Source organism: Lepisosteus platostomus, chromosome 8 (genome assembly GCF_059453375.1).
Source record: "Lepisosteus platostomus isolate fLepPlt1 chromosome 8, fLepPlt1.hap1, whole genome shotgun sequence".
Taxonomy (NCBI): Eukaryota; Metazoa; Chordata; class Actinopteri; order Semionotiformes; family Lepisosteidae; genus Lepisosteus; species Lepisosteus platostomus.
In genome coordinates, this window is record NC_142618.1 from 61,353,120 (window position 1) to 61,370,208 (window position 17,089).

The window sequence follows — 17,089 nt, forward strand, 5'->3', positions numbered from 1 at the left end:
GATCGAACGTGCCTTCGAGTGCGTATTGCGCAGTTGCGCAACATTGTTCCGGAACGGTGTGGGATCGAACGTGCCTCCGAGTGCCTATTGCGCAACAGTGTGCCGGAACGGTGTGGGATCGAACGTGCCTTCTAGTGCGTATTGCGCAGTTGCGCAACATTGTTCCGGAACGGTGTGGGATCGAACGTGCCTTCTAGTGCCTATTGCGCAGCTGCGCAACAGTGTGCCGGAACGGAGTGGGATCGAACGTGCCTTCTAGTGCGTATTGCGCAGTTGCGCAACATTGTTCCGGAACGGTGTGGGATCGAACGTGCCTTCGAGTGCCTATTGCGCAGTTGCGCAACAGTGTGCCAGAACGGTGTGGGATCGAACGTGCCTTCTAGTGCGTATTGCGCAGTTGCGCAACATTGTCCCGGAACGGTGTGGGATCGAACGTGCCTTCGAGTGCCTATTGCGCAGTTGCGCAACATTGTGCCGGAACGGTGTGGGATCGAACGTGCCTTCTAGTGCCTATTGCGCAGTTGCGCAACAGTGTGCCGGAACGGTGTGGGATCGAACGTGCCTTCGAGTGCGTATTGCGCAGTTGCGCAACATTGTTCCGGAACGGTGTGGGATCGAACGTGCCTTCGAGTGCCTATTGCGCAGTTGCGCAACAGAGTGCCGGAACGGTGTGGGATCGAACGTGCCTTCTAGTGCATATTGCGCAGTTGCGCAACATTGTTCCGGAACAGTGTGGAATCGAACGTGCCTTCTAGTGCCTATTGCGCAGTTGCGCAACAGTGTGCCGGAACGGTGTGGGATCGAACGTGCCTTCTAGTGCCTATTGCGCAGTTGCGCAACAGTGTGCCGGAACGGTGTGGGATCGAACGTGCCTTCGAGTGCATATTGCGCAGTTGCGCAACATTGTTCCGGAACGGTGTGGGATCGAACGTGCCTTCTAGTGCGTATTGCGCAGTTGCGCAACATTGTTCCGGAACGGTGTGGGATCGAATGTGCCTTCTAGTGCCTATTGCGCAGTTGCGCAACAGTGTGCCGGAACGGTGTGGGATCAAACGTGCCTTCTAGTGCGTATTGCGCAGTTGCGCAACATTGTTCCGGAACAGTGTGGAATCGAACGTGCCTTCTAGTGCCTATTGCGCAGTTGCGCAACAGTGTGCCGGAACGGTGTGGGATCGAACGTGCCTTCTAGTGCCTATTGCGCAGTTGCGCAACAGTGTGCCGGAACGGTGTGGGATCGAACGTGCCTTCTAGTGCGTATTGCGCAGTTGCGCAACAGTGTACCGGAACGGAGTCGGATCGAACGTACCTTTAAGTGCGTATTGCGCAGTTGCACAACAGTGTTCAGAAACCAAGTCGGATTAAATGTTGCAAGAAATCCATTTGATCTGCTTTTCACAGTGGATGTGTGCGAATTCAACGCCGAATGTGAGGCCTGGGGAACATGTTGACATGGCACTAGAAGTGCTTCAGAGAACGGATGTCTGACTGCTCCGTTGAAACCGCAGCTGGGGAAGGGGTTAGCATTCAAATACCAGACATTTGTGATGCTCAGCGCTGGATTGTGTCCCAAGCAAACTTGAGGACAAGTGAAAACGTGCTCCCTCCTCTGCTTTTTTCTACCCCTAGACCCTAGACTGTTGGTGGTTATAGTGCGTATTGCGCAGTTGCGCAACAGTGTTCAGAAACCAAGTCGGATTAAATGTTGCAAGAAATCCATTTGATCTGCTTTTCACAGTGGATGTGTGCGAATTCAACGCCGAATGTGAGGCCTGGGGAACATGTTGACATGGCACTAGAAGTGCTTCAGAGAACGGATGTCTGACTGCTCCGTTGAAACCGCAGCTGGGGAAGGGGTTAGCATTCAAACACCAGACATTTGTGATGCTCAGCGCTGGATTGTGTCCCAAGCAAACTTGAGGACAAGTGAAAACGTGCTCCCTCCTCTGCTTTTTTCTACCCCTAGACCCTAGACTGTTGGTGGTTATAGTGCGTATTGCGCAGTTGCGCAACAGTGTTCAGAAACCAAGTCGGATTAAATGTTGCAAGAAATCCATTTGATCTGCTTTTCACAGTGGATGTGTGCGAATTCAACGCCGAATGTGAGGCCTGGGGAAAATGTTGACATGGCACTAGAAGTGCTTCAGAGAACGGATGTCTGACTGCTCTGTTGAAACCCCAGCTGGGGATGGGGTTAGTATTCAAACACCAGACATTTGTGATGCTCAGCACTGGATTGTGTCCCAAGCAAACTTGAGGACAAGTGAAAATGTATTCCCTCCTCTGCTTTTTTCTCCCCCCAGACTGTTGGTGGCTTATAGTGCATATTGCGCAGTTGCGCAATTGTGTGCCGGAACGGAGTCGGTACGAACGTGCCTTCTAGTGCGTATTGCGCACTTGCGCAACCGTGTGCCGGAACAGAGTGGGATCGAACGTGCCTTCTAGTGCCTATTGCGCAGTTGCGCAACAGTGTGCCGGAACGGTGTGGGATCGAACGTGCCTTCTAGTGCGTATTGCGCAGTTGCGCAACATTGTTCCGGAACGGTGTGGGATCGAACGTGCCTTCGAGTGCCTATTGCGCAGTTGCGCAACAGTGTACCAGAACGGTGTGGGATCGAACGTGCCTTCGAGTGCGTATTGCGCAGTTGCGCAACATTGTTCCGGAACGGTGTGGGATCGAACGTGCCTTCTAGTGCCTATTGCGCAGTTGCGCAACAGTGTGCCGGAACGGTGTGGGATCGAACGTGCCTTCGAGTGCGTATTGCGCAGTTGCGCAACATTGTTCAGGAACGGTGTGGGATCGAACGTGCCTTCGAGTGCCTATTGCGCAGTTGCGCAACAGTGTGCCGGAACGGTGTGGGATCGAACGTGCCTTCGAGTGCCTATTGCGCAGTTGCGCAACATTGTTCCGGAACGGTGTGGGATCGAACGTGCCTTCGAGTGCGTATTGCGCAGTTGCGCAACATTGTTCCGGAACGGTGTGGGATCGAACGTGCCTCCGAGTGCCTATTGCGCAACAGTGTGCCGGAACGGTGTGGGATCGAACGTGCCTTCTAGTTCGTATTGCGCAGTTGCGCAACATTGTTCCGGAACGGTGTGGGATCGAACGTGCCTTCTAGTGCCTATTGCGCAGTTGCGCAACAGTTTGCCGGAACGGTGTGGGATCGAACGTGCCTTCTAGTGCCTATTGCGCAGTTGCGCAACAGTGTGCCGGAACAGTGTGGGATCGAACGTGCCTTCTAGTGCGTATTGCGCAGTTGCGCAACATTGTTCCGGAACGGTGTGGAATTGAACGTGCCTTCTAGTGCCTATTGCGCAGTTGCGCAACAGTGTGCCGGAACGGTGTGGGATCGAACGTGCCTTCGAGTGCGTATTGCGCAGTTGCGCAACATTGTTCCGGAACGGTGTGGGATCGAACATGCCTTCGAGTGCCTATTGCGCAGTTGCGCAACAGTGTGCCGGAACGGTGTGGGATCGAACGTGCCTTCGAGTGCCTATTGCGCAGTTGCGCAACAGTGTGCCGGAACGGTGTGGGATCGAACGTGCCTTCGAGTGCGTATTGCGCAGTTGCGCAACATTGTTCCGGAACGGTGTGGGATCGAACGTGCCTCCGAGTGCCTATTGCGCAGTTGCGCAACAGTGTGCCGGAACGGTGTGGGATCGAACGTGACTTCTAGTGCGTATTGCGCAGTTGCGCAACATTGTTCCGGAACGGTGTGGGATCGAACGTGCCTTCTAGTGCCTATTGCGCAGTTGCGCAACAGTGTGCCGGAACGGAGTGGGATCTAACGTGCCTTCTAGTGCGTATTGCGCAGTTGCGCAACATTGTTCCGGAACGGTGTGGGATCGAACGTGCCTTCGAGTGCCTATTGCGCAGTTGCGCAACAGTGTGTCGGAACGGTGTGGGATCGAACGTGCCTTCTAGTGCGTATTGCGCAGTTGCGCAACATTGTTCCGGAACGGTGTGGGATCGAACGTGCCTTCTAGTGCCTATTGCGCAGTTGCGCAACAGTGTGCCGGAACGGTGTGGGATCGAACGTGCCTTCGAGTGCGTATTGCGCAGTTGCGCAACATTGTCCCGGAACGGTGTGGGATCGAACGTGCCTTCGAGTGCCTATTGCGCAGTTGCGCAACATTGTGCCGGAACGGTGTGGGATCGAACGTGCCTTCTAGTGCCTATTGCGCAGTTGCGCAACAGTGTGCCGGAACGGTGTGGGATCGAACGTGCCTTCGAGTGCGTATTGCGCAGTTGCGCAACATTGTGCCGGAACGGTGTGGGATCGAACGTGCCTTCGAGTGCGTATTGCGCAGTTGCGCAACATTGTTCCGGAACGGTGTGGGATCGAACGTGCCTCCGAGTGCCTATTGCGCAACAGTGTGCCGGAACGGTGTGGGATCGAACGTGCCTTCTAGTGCGTATTGCGCAGTTGCGCAACATTGTTCCGGAACGGTGTGGGATCGAACGTGCCTTCTAGTGCCTATTGCGCAGCTGCGCAACAGTGTGCCGGAACGGAGTGGGATCGAACGTGCCTTCTAGTGCGTATTGCGCAGTTGCGCAACATTGTTCCGGAACGGTGTGGGATCGAACGTGCCTTCGAGTGCCTATTGCGCAGTTGCGCAACAGTGTGCCGGAACGGTGTGGGATCGAACGTGCCTTCTAGTGCGTATTGCGCAGTTGCGCAACATTGTCCCGGAACGGTGTGGGATCGAACGTGCCTTCGAGTGCCTATTGCGCAGTTGCGCAACATTGTGCCGGAACGGTGTGGGATCGAACGTGCCTTCTAGTGCCTATTGCGCAGTTGCGCAACAGTGTGCCGGAACGGTGTGGGATCGAACGTGCCTTCGAGTGCGTATTGCGCAGTTGCGCAACATTGTTCCGGAACGGTGTGGGATCGAACGTGCCTTCGAGTGCCTCTTGCGCAGTTGCGCAACAGTGTGCCGGAACGGTGTGGGATCGAACGTGCCTTCTAGTGCATATTGCGCAGTTGCGCAACATTGTTCCGGAACAGTGTGGAATCGAACGTGCCTTCTAGTGCCTATTGCGCAGTTGCGCAACAGTGTGCCGGAACGGTGTGGGATCGAACGTGCCTTCTAGTGCCTATTGCGCAGTTGCGCAACAGTGTGCCGGAACGGTGTGGGATCGAACGTGCCTTCTAGTGCGTATTGCGCAGTTGCGCAACAGTGTACCGGAACGGAGTCGGATCGAACGTACCTTTAAGTGCGTATTGCGCAGTTGCGCAACAGTGTTCAGAAACCAAGTCGGATTAAATGTGGCAAGAAATCCATTTGATCTGCTTTTCACAGTGGATGTGTGCGAATTCAACGCCGAATGTGAGGCCTGGGGAACATGTTGACATGGCACTAGGAGTGCTTCAGAGAACGGATGTCTGACTGCTCCATTGAAACCGCAGCTGGGGAAGGGGTTAGCATTCAAACACCAGACATTTGTAATGCTCAGCGCTGGATTGTGTCCCAAGCAAACTTGAGGACAAGTGAAAACGTGCTCCCTCCTCTGCTTTTTTCTCCCCCTAGACTGTTGGTGTTTATAGTGCGTATTGCACAGTTGCGCAACAGTGTTCCGTAACGGAGTCGGATCGAACGTGCCTTCGAGTGCCTATTGCGCAGTTGCGCAACAGTGTGCCGGAACGGTGTGGGATCGAACGTGCCTTCTAGTGCGTATTGCGCAGTTGCGCAACATTGTTCCGGAACGGTGTGGGATCGAACGTGCCTTCGAGTGCCTATTGCGCAGTTGCGCAACAGTGTGCCGGAACGGAGTCGGATCGAACGTGCCTTCTAGTGCGTATTGCGCAGTTGCGCAATTGTGTGCCGGAACAGTGTGGGATCGAACGTGCCTTCTAATGCGTATTGCGCAGTTGCACAACATTTTTCCGGAACGGTGTGGGATCGAACGTGCCTTCGAGTGCCTATTGCGCAGTTGCGCAACATTGTTCCGAAACGGTGTGGTATCGAACGTGCCTTCTAGTGCCTACTGCGCAGTTGCGCAACAGTGTGCCGGAACGGTGTGGGATCGAACGTGCCTTCGAGTGCCTATTGCGCAGTTGCGCAACAGTGTGCCGGAACGGTGTGGGATCGAACGTGCCTTCGAGTGCGTATTGCGCAGTTGCGCAACATTGTTCCGGAACGGTGTGGGATCGAACGTGCCTTCGAGTGCCTATTGCGCAGTTGCGCAACAGTGTGCCGGAACGGTGTGGGATCGAACGTGCCTTCTAGTGCGTATTGCGCAGTTGCGCAACATTGTTCCGGAACGGTGTGGGATCGAACGTGCCTTCGAGTGCCTATTGCGCAGTTGCGCAACAGTGTGCCGGAACGGTGTGGGATCGAACGTGCCTTCGAGTGCGTATTGCGCAGTTGCGCAACATTGTTCCGGAACGGTGTGGGATCGAACGTGCCTTCGAGTGCCTATTGCGCAGTTGCGCAACAGTGTGCCGGAACGGTGTGGGATCGAACGTGCCTTCGAGTGCGTATTGCGCAGTTGCGCAACACTGTTCCGGAACGGTGTGGGATCGAACGTGCCTTCTAGTGCCTATTGCGCAGTTGCGCAACAGTGTGCCGGAACGGTGTGGGATCGAACGTGCCTTCTAGTGCGTATTGCGCAGTTGCGCAACATTGTTCCGGAACGGTGTGGGATCGAACGTGCCTTCTAGTGCCTATTGCACAGTTGCGCTACAGTGTACCGGAACAGAGTCGGATCGAACGTACCTTTAAGTGCGTATTGCGCAGTTGCGCAACAGTGTTCAGAAACCAAGTCGGATTAAATGTTGCAAGAAATCCATTTTATCTGCTTTTCACAGTGGATGTGTGCGAATTCAACGCCGAATGTGAGGCCTGGGGAACATGTTGACATGGCACTAGAAGTGCTTCAGAGAACGGATGTCTGACTGCTCCGTTGAAACCCCAGCTGGGGAAGGGGTTAGCATTCAAACACCAGACATTTGTGATGCTCAGCGCTGGATTGTGTCCCAAGCAAACTTGAGGACAAGTGAAAACGTGCTCCCTCCTCTGCTTTTTTCTCCCCCTAGACTGTTGGTGGCTTATAGTGCATATTGCGCAGTTGCGCAACAGTGTACCGGAACGGAGTCGGATCGAACGTACCTTTAAGTGCGTATTGCGCAGTTGCGCAACAGTGTTCAGAAACCAAGTCGGATTAAATGTGGCAAGAAATCCATTTGATCTGCTTTTCACAGTGGATGTGTGCGAATTCAACGCTGAATGTGAGGCCTGGGGAACATGTTGACATGGCACTAGGAGTGCTTCAGAGAACGGATGTCTGACTGCTCCATTGAAACCGCAGCTGGGGAAGGGGTTAGCATTCAAACACCAGACATTTGTAATGCTCAGCGCTGGATTGTGTCCCAAGCAAACTTGAGGACAAGTGAAAACGTGCTCCCTCCTCTGCTTTTTTCTCCCCCTAGACTGTTGGTGTTTATAGTGCGTATTGCACAGTTGCGCAACAGTGTTCCGTAACGGAGTCGGATCGAACGTGCCTTCTAGTGCGTATTGCGCAGTTGCGCAATTGTGTGCCGGAACAGTGTGGGATCGAACGTGCCTTCTAATGCGTATTGCGCAGTTGCACAACATTTTTCCGGAACGGTGTGGGATCGAACGTGCCTTCGAGTGCCTATTGCGCAGTTGCGCAACATTGTTCCGAAACGGTGTGGTATCGAACGTGCCTTCTAGTGCGTATTGCGCAGTTGCACAACATTTTTCCGGAACGGTGTGGGATCGAACGTGCCTTCGAGTGCCTATTGCGCAGTTGCGCAACAGTGTGCCGGAACGGTGTGGGATCGAACGTGCCTTCGAGTGCCTATTGCGCAGTTGCGCAACAGTGTGCCGGAACGGTGTGGGATCGAACGTGCCTTCGAGTGCGTATTGCGCAGTTGCGCAACATTGTTCCGGAACGGTGTGGGATCGAACGTGCCTTCGAGTGCCTATTGCGCAGTTGCGCAACAGTGTGCCGGAACGGTGTGGGATCGAACGTGCCTTCTAGTGCGTATTGCGCAGTTGCGCAACATTGTTCCGGAACGGTGTGGGATCGAACGTGCCTTCGAGTGCCTATTGCGCAGTTGCGCAACAGTGTGCCGGAACGGTGTGGGATCGAACGTGCCTTCGAGTGCGTATTGCGCAGTTGCGCAACATTGTTCCGGAACGGTGTGGGATCGAACGTGCCTTCGAGTGCCTATTGCGCAGTTGCGCAACAGTGTGCCGGAACGGTGTGGGATCGAACGTGCCTTCGAGTGCGTATTGCGCAGTTGCGCAACACTGTTCCGGAACGGTGTGGGATCGAACGTGCCTTCTAGTGCCTATTGCACAGTTGCGCAACAGTGTGCCGGAACGGTGTGGGATCGAACGTGCCTTCTAGTGCGTATTGCGCAGTTGCGCAACATTGTTCCGGAACGGTGTGGGATCGAACGTGCCTTCTAGTGCCTATTGCACAGTTGCGCTACAGTGTACCGGAACAGAGTCGGATCGAACGTACCTTTAAGTGCGTATTGCGCAGTTGCGCAACAGTGTTCAGAAACCAAGTCGGATTAAATGTTGCAAGAAATCCATTTTATCTGCTTTTCACAGTGGATGTGTGCGAATTCAACGCCGAATGTGAGGCCTGGGGAACATGTTGACATGGCACTAGAAGTGCTTCAGAGAACGGATGTCTGACTGCTCCGTTGAAACCCCAGCTGGGGAAGGGGTTAGCATTCAAACACCAGACATTTGTAATGCTCAGCGCTGGATTGTGTCCCAAGCAAACTTGAGGACAAGTGAAAACGTGCTCCCTCCTCTGCTTTTTTCTCCCCCTAGACTGTTGGTGTTTATAGTGCGTATTGCACAGTTGCGCAACAGTGTTCCGTAACGGAGTCGGATCGAACGTGCCTTCTAGTGCGTATTGCGCAGTTGCGCAACAGTGTGCCGGAACGGAGTCGGATCGAACTTACCTTTAAGTGCGTATTGCGCAGTTGCGCAACAGTGTTCAGAAGCCAAGTCGGATTAAATGTTGCAAGAAATCCATTTTGTCTGCTTTTTACAGTGGATGTGTGCGAGTTCAACGCAGAATGTGAGGCTTGGGGAACATGTTGACAAAACGGTAGGCTGGAGTGCTTCAGAGAACGAATGTATGACTGCTCTGTTGAAACCCCAGCTGGGGATGGGGTTAGCATTCTCACACCAGGCATTTAACATCACTTTATTAGCCCTATACAATTTTTTGCATTAGGAATCCATCCTTTCGCATACCCCAGCCTGACACACAGACAGAGAGAGAAGTATCTCATTCGTGATGCTCAGCGCTGGATTGTGTCCCAAGCAAACTTGAGGACATGTGAAAATGTGCTCCCTCCTCTGCCTTTTATCTCCCCCAAAACTGTTGGTGGCTTGTAGTGCGTATTGAGCAGTTGCGAAATTGTATTGCGGAACCGAGTCGGATCAAATGTTGCAAGAAATCCTTTTCGTCTGGGTAAACTCTCACAATCCTCTCATTTATCATGTAAGTAGATGTTTAAGTGCAATATGCATTTAATGCTTCTTGGAACTAGGAATCAGGGTTCCCCCTGAGGGTTGGGGCGGGGGGGGGGGGGGGGGGGGTACATCACACATGAAGGGCCAGTCAACTAAGGCATATCAAGTGAGCATCAGATTATGTTGCTAAACTTTAACCGGAGTTATTCTTACCTTAAAATAGAAGTTACCACAGAGGTCTGGGCTCAGCTGCCTTCAGTGTCTGTCCTGTTGCCCACGAAGTGGACGAGCGGTGGACTGCTTTAATCCAAGATAATACAAAAGGAATAGGATCGAATCTCTCCAAAGGAGGTCCCTTCAGATCACTAAAAAGAAGTGAGGAGAGTGAGAAGTTAACTTTTTAGAAGCTAGTCTTTCCTTGGCCACCACAGGTAGATCTGAATAAAACTGCGATTTCCTGAATTAATCCACTCCTCGGATAAATGCATGCCAAGTGCTTTGTCTGACAGCAGAAGACCCTATACATCTCTGCATATTGTGAATCCCAAGTTTCCATTCTTAATGAAAGGCCATGGGTTACGTTTTGAACCCACAGTTTTACGATTGAACCCAAAACTAGCAAGTAAAGTTCCCTGTTTTCTTTTGGGCATCGTTGTTGCTTCACTCATATATAAAAACTAATGTCACTGGACATTTTCTCTGCAATTTCACTGTGTGCCTTTTTTTTAGAAAACTTAAGCAAGAGTTATTCCTTAGTTTGTCTGCTTGTTAGGTGAAAATCTGAAGACGAAACGTTGCCTACTTTTGGAACCGCGCCGCCATGGCCTTGATCAGTAACAGCATTAAGTTGCTTAGCTATTTCTATGGCAACAACACACTCAAAACACAAATATAAATGTAGTCTATACTGGAAAAAAGTGAGATATAAATAGGAAATTTCTTAAATTGTCAGTCTCCATATTTCAAAGACCTCCCCCCCTCCCAAAATCTCACAAAATGGTCTCTTCAGGGGAGCTCGTGCCTTGCTCAGCTAAGCTCCCCTGTAATTTGCACTGTGCTTGGAACCCAAACCCTAATTTTGACCTGAAATACACCCTCATTCTAACACCATTTTACAGCCTTTTCCAGCTAACAGACAATTTGTCTAGATAAGATACATTATCAGAGAACATACATTTCCAAGAGCATTTTTCAGTGGATTTGATTGTTTTGGAATTTTTGTGATTTGGGGAACATTTTCAAAGAACAGTAGACTGGAGTGCTTCAGCGACAGATTGTAAGATTGCTCTGCTGAAACCCCAGCTAGGGTTAGGGTAAGCATTTCCACACTAGACATTTGTGATGCTCAGAAGTGACCACAGAGGTCTGGACTCAGCTGTCTTTGGTCTCTTTCTACACATCTACACTTAATGCTTCTTGGAACCCAAACCCTACACTGGTCTGAAATGCACCGTCATCCCAATAGCATTTTTCACCTGATTGACAATTGTCTAGATAAGATACATTATTGGAGAAGATAAAAAATAAACACCGTTGTTGGAAATGTATTAGTATTTAATTAACCTGGAACATACAGTTGATGGAAAGTCAGACATTTAAGAGGTGAAAACAGAATTTAAGTAAAGAATTGCAGATCGTTAACTTTAAAACTGACCTGGGCTTTTTATGCATTTATTTGTAAGGAGTTGAAGCATACTTAAATCAGTATTACCACAGACCATTTAACCAAACATTAGGACAAGATAATCCAAATATTTCACAGGATTGTTATAGTAAGCTTTCTTTGTAAACAAGCCGTGCCAATTAAGTCAATACATTCAGCCTATCATTATTCAAATACCAGTGTATTTAATATTTCAAGGATCCTGTACTGCTGCTCAGATAATCTGATCTCCCATGGTGGACTGTGTAAGCCAAAGCCATAAGAAAAGAAAAAATATAGGTAGGTTTCTCAGCTAGAAACAGGAACTGGTGGGGTTGCACACAAAACTAATAATCCTAATGCAGGTGTCAAAAACTTAAGGACAAGTGAACATTTCTCCCCTTCTGCAATTCCCCAATCAATTTTATTGATTTTATTAAACTTTGAAATCCATAAATAGATATTCAGCTTCTTCCTGCCAAGACTTGAGTGCCCACCCGGGAATCCCTCAATTAACAGCAAAAATTGGAATTAGATTTTAATATATACAAATCAATAAAAATACAGTACTAATTATAAGTCTCTGTGCTAGTCGAGCAACAATTGCTTATGTACAGTACATAATTTTGTGACTTCTCATGAATATGTACGCTTTGTTTATTTTCATTGTGCACTCAAACACACTAGCACTTATCATTCTTACTCAACTGCTGATAAACTATTAAACTGGAGTATACTAGTTCATTTTCTTTTGTGAAATTTTGACATGTTTAATGTAGGCATCTACATTCAATATGGGAAATGATATTCTATACCCTATCTAGAAGCATGGAACAACTGTCTAAATTATATGTACAGGCGTAAGTTAACAACTGTCAGGGGCAGAAGATGTCCAACACTGCTGTAGGGGAACCTAAATTACTCTTAGATTTGGAGCTTCTAAATACATGAAGGAGTATTTAAATCAACAGCAATGAGTTTGTATAATGATTCCGTGTACAACCCTGATACGTGAAATTACCTCTAAATTTAAAATGCCTTATAAATAAAAAAACTCCTAAATTAAGCACACATGCTGCTCGGTCACTACTTTCCCAATCAACTCTGAATTACTATTTTCTATTTTCTTTATTGAAAGAAAATCCATTTTACCGTATATATGACTGTACTTTGCTTAGTAAAAACAAGAAACATCAGTTAAATAGCAGACGTTATATATATTCATTCATACATACATTTTCATCCATGTAAGCAACCAGTGCAAATCAGGACACCAGCCCATTGCAGGACAGACACTTAGACACAAACACCAACATGCACACTGTCAATTCTTCCAGAAGGCAATTAACCTACTAGCACGTGTTTGGACTACAGGTGGAAACCAGAGCACCTGGAGAAAACCCTGGCCAACACTGGGAGAGCATGCAATATCCACACAGATAGCACCCCACAGTCCCAGTGCAGCAAGGCCAACCACTGTCACCATGCTGCTAGATGTCATATACAGCATACTTTAGATTATATTAGTTAACAAAAATACCAGAGCATAACTGTCTAAATATCTATACTTTCCCAATAATATAATAATGTAAAATTACAGAATGTTGTGATGTTCAGGGCGAGGTAACAAAACAGGTTGCCTCATTGTCAATTGATTGACATTAACTATTTAAAATTAAAGAGGTGATTTAAGGGGTTCAACAGAGCCAGTGATTGAGCTGTGATTTTCTAGGGCCAACAGCAGCCATCTCCTTTCTAGTTTACATTACAAGTGACTTGAGAAGCAATAACTGGGAAAACAAAAGATAGTAGTGAAGCAAATCAAGCCAAACAAAAGCCAGAGAAAGTCAAGCTGTCATTTTTAAACTAATGCTGTTTCACCATGGAGTAGACTGTGCTGTACTTGACTCTTCTATGCATGGCCTGGCTGCTGTTGTGAAGTGCTTTGGTATCTCTTGAGATGAGAAGAGGTGCATGAATGTAAGTTTGTTTTTAGAATTCCAGTTGTTCTACCCCACATTGGGCTCTTGCTTATCTATTTCCTGATTCAATGTATTCAATCACACTGTTAAGTGTGCAATCCTGTTGTTTTTCAATACATTGTTACCTATTTGTGTACGACGTATGCAAAACATTTTATTACACTGGCTCTCTTGATGTGCGACCGTAGAAAATGTCTCCATTTCACCAGATAGCTGTTTTTGTGTTTTGCAGACTTATCAAATAGAGCAGGTTTATGCTCAGTTTTATTAGTACAATAATTTGGCAAGGAAATACAGATGGTAAACGAAATGCTCCCTGCATTATATGAAATATAGAGTGTCCATTGTGCTCTTCATTTAGTGACACATTGAGCAAGCACAACTGCAATACTGGCTCTTTACACACAGTATTGTCTGAAAACAAATCCAAGAATTCCTTTTGTATCCGTGGAGAGGAAATGAAAATTGTGTAACTATGTTATGACTCAGGATTCCTTGTAGGCAGAAAGACAGTGTATCAATGCCCAGCACCCCCTTACTTCTGCATTCATAGGAGCTGTCAAACCCTTTCTGATTTATTGGGGTTGGAGACAGACAAGCCACATTGCATGTCGACTCAAAAGGGAGATAAGCCCTTAAATTACAATGCAGTGCCAGCGAAGGAGAGACATGCTATCAGATACCTTAATACACTTAGAGGGGTTTTTATCATACCCTCTAGAAAAGGCTGCTTCATCAGCAAACTCTTAAACTGGTATCTTGGTAAAAATTTAAAACAAAACATCAGGGATGCCAACTGTAAAAACTTTGATAAATACAGAAGATGGTTAAATTCAAGAGCATTTTCTTTATTTGCATCACAGGCAATATGACACCTGAGTTGATGAGCCACAGGTAGCTAAAAAATAAACTAAAATGTGAGCTTAACAAAATCTTCATCACCTCTAAAGATTCCCTGAACACAAGTTCCCAAAAACAAAACTAAAGCAGTAGAAACACTGTTACATAAGATTTAGAAAGTCAATAAGAATGATAAAGGGCTAGGGCCCTGGGCTTAATTCCCGCAGTGCTATCTGCACAGGGCTTGTACAGTGTGTTCTCCCCATGATTGCAGGGGTCTCCTTCAGGTGCTCTGGTTTCCTCCCACAGTCCAAAGACATACTGTTAGGTTAACTGAACAGGCTCCAACTCCCCTGCGACTCTCTACTGGATAAAGTGTATGTGTGAAAATGGATGTGTAAGAATGATATATTAATTCCCAAACAACAAAAGGTGCTTTTCAGAGGAGTATTTAACACCCCATATTAATATACTGAAAGCGTCGATTCTATTTTAGTGTAACGAGACGCTCTCATTTTTCTGCTTTCACTTGAAGAGATTTAGCAAAATTAAAATGTAACTTTTTAAATCATACCAAATGCTTTTGAGGTTGGTTCTTTTGATCCACTATTCTATGGGGATAAGCTGCCAGCTAGCCACGTAGTACTTTATATTGCAAACCAATTTCATTCTGAGTATTTTTTGAAGGTCTGCAAAATATTTACGGATATTTCTTGGGTTAAATCCACTATACACATTATACACTCTTGGAACTTTTGTTTTAGGAGTTTATCCTTAACAGAATATTACTTGCAGAGCTGTGATGATAAAATATAAATGAGCTGTTTTAGCTTTTTTCTGTTTCTTTCCATCTCTTTACTTTGAAATGCAGCTTTAAATTTGATGTATTGCCAAACCTAGATCTCCTCCAGAATTAAGAAGCCCCCCTACAGACAAGCATTTTCTTTACTCTGATAAAGGTTAAATATTTTAAAATTACAATTTGTTCAATAATTTATTTACAGAAACCTAACTCTCCCCTACAGTTATGTTTTTTTTTTTAAATTGGTAACATCTTCTGAAGTTCTGAGTATAGGGATTTGACTGCTTTTCACTATTTTGTCATGTTAGGAAAGCAAGATATTTCATAATACTTAAATGACTGGAATCTGTAACCAAAAACATAACTGTAAACAAAAGTGTTTATAGGTAACCTAATTGCTCAGTATGTATAAACAAGCACCATTATGAGTTATTCATTTATGAGACAAATTGCAGCCAAAGGACTCTCTGAAAACACTAGACCTTTTTATCAAACAAAATGTGAAAATTGCATTCTGCATATGTAGATTGTTTAGTTTCATTGGAAATGGAAAGCATCTACAGAATTGTGCTGTCTGAAGTGAAAATGAGAATTTAAAACATTTTTGAGATTTTCTCCTTTGCAGTATTTCCTTTTTGACATGTATTATGAAACATACTGTATTGCTTTTGCTTGTGTAAGGTAACTTAATTCATATATTTTTCTGAAGCGTATCATAAAAACAACAGAGTACTGGAGAAATAGAAACCCCCTATACTCTCACAGACTTGTATGCAGTGTCTCCCTTGTTAAACCTCTTCAAATTTAAAAACTCACAGTTGTGTCATGTCATTTGTACAGCATTGGTGAGTATTCTTTCCTGTTCTTATGGAGTTACAAAACTGTGCAATTGTAAATATGCTGGGAAAGAGAAAATACTAGTTTGGGAGTTATCCAAGCTAGCTGTGCACTCATTTGTAGAAGATTCCTTGGCCATATCTACATGTTTAACAGATGAAACTGTTTTACTGACAGGAAGCTTACAGACAATGTGGTTTGTTTCAGTTTGGAATAATTCTGCTTTCATTTTTCTCTTGCTACATTTAGTAGTTTTCAGTTCCCTTGGGGAAAAAGACCTTGTTGTTGATATTCATAATGTGAAAAATGTTCACAGTGACTTTTGAGTCCTACTGTATATGGCAATATAGTATAATGGGAGCATTATGAAAAACTGGGAAAAAAACTGAACGTGAAGCCATATGGAATTAAATAATGCAAAAAGAAGGTAAAATCTATAAAAGACCATGACATTTGTAATTTGTTATGCAAATGACTGCCAAGCAGTATTCATAAACCATCATGTGTATACAGTATATTTCCTGAATATTAAGATTAATAGGAGACTATTAATCTCAATCTTCAACACTGTCTTGTGAAATGTGTGCTTTGCATTCATACTTTTTCTAAGAACCATCTATTTCTAGTACGGACCCAGTATTTAAAACTGGCAGTGTTTCTTCACATTATTGCCTTGTATGAATATTCCATCAAAGTAGAGGTTGGATATGTGGACTAGAGGGACTACAAATGAGTCAAAATCAACTGCCTTAAATAGACTGGATTAGACTTTATAATGTTGTTACTGGTGTACAGTAAGAATCTAAAGCAAAAATAGCTACCATTATGTCACACATCTACTCTATATCTGAAACTGCAGCTGATCTGTTTTGATGAGTTATGATTTAATACATGTTTAAGTTACTTAGATTTAGTCTATTTTTTGCTATACCAGTACAATCTGAAAAATTCTGTATTTTTTGTATCTCAGTTTATGGCTATAAACTTTGCAACCACATACAGGGGACAACTAAGTGCAGGCAGTTAAAAATAGTTAATATTCATTAGACATGGCCACCTCAGTTTTATATTAACTTAAAGAGCCAGAAATTCAACTGTATTGGAAAAAGTATCAACTGTTATGAAAAAGGTATGGGGGTAATAGATCTCTCCCATTTTACCCAATATTTCATGGTAAAATGCCGACCCTTCTATCTACCAAGGGAATTCACGTCAGTCATTATTACCGCTGTATACATACCTCCTAACGCTAATGCTAAAAAAGCAGTCAAAATGCTATACAAAGCTATTAGTAAACAAGAATCAGCACACCCTGATCGTGTTTTTATTATTGCAAGCGATCAGGGAAATCTGAAATCGGTCCTGCCTAGCTACCACCAACACGTTGACTGCCCCACCAGGGGAAACAACACACTAGACCTTGTTTATACTAATGTACACTGTGCTTACAAAGCAGTACCTCACCCACCTCTTGGACAATCTGACCACATCTCCCTGTTCCTACTCCCAGCCTACAGA

The 17,089-nt window shown here is 46.2% G+C and overlaps 1 long non-coding RNA gene across 5 annotated transcripts in view; it reads right to left on the minus strand.

Annotated features, from left to right (window-relative positions):
- The window catches only part of LOC148657661 (uncharacterized), a 98,818-nt gene that overhangs the window by 56,154 nt on the left and 25,575 nt on the right, over nucleotides 1-17,089 (minus strand). For all 5 annotated transcript variants that reach the window (XR_015941035.1, XR_015941032.1, XR_015941033.1 and 2 more), the window contains exon 3: nucleotides 9,682-9,833. This is a non-coding gene — a long non-coding RNA (uncharacterized LOC148657661). The remainder of the gene's footprint in view (nucleotides 1-9,681; nucleotides 9,834-17,089) is intronic.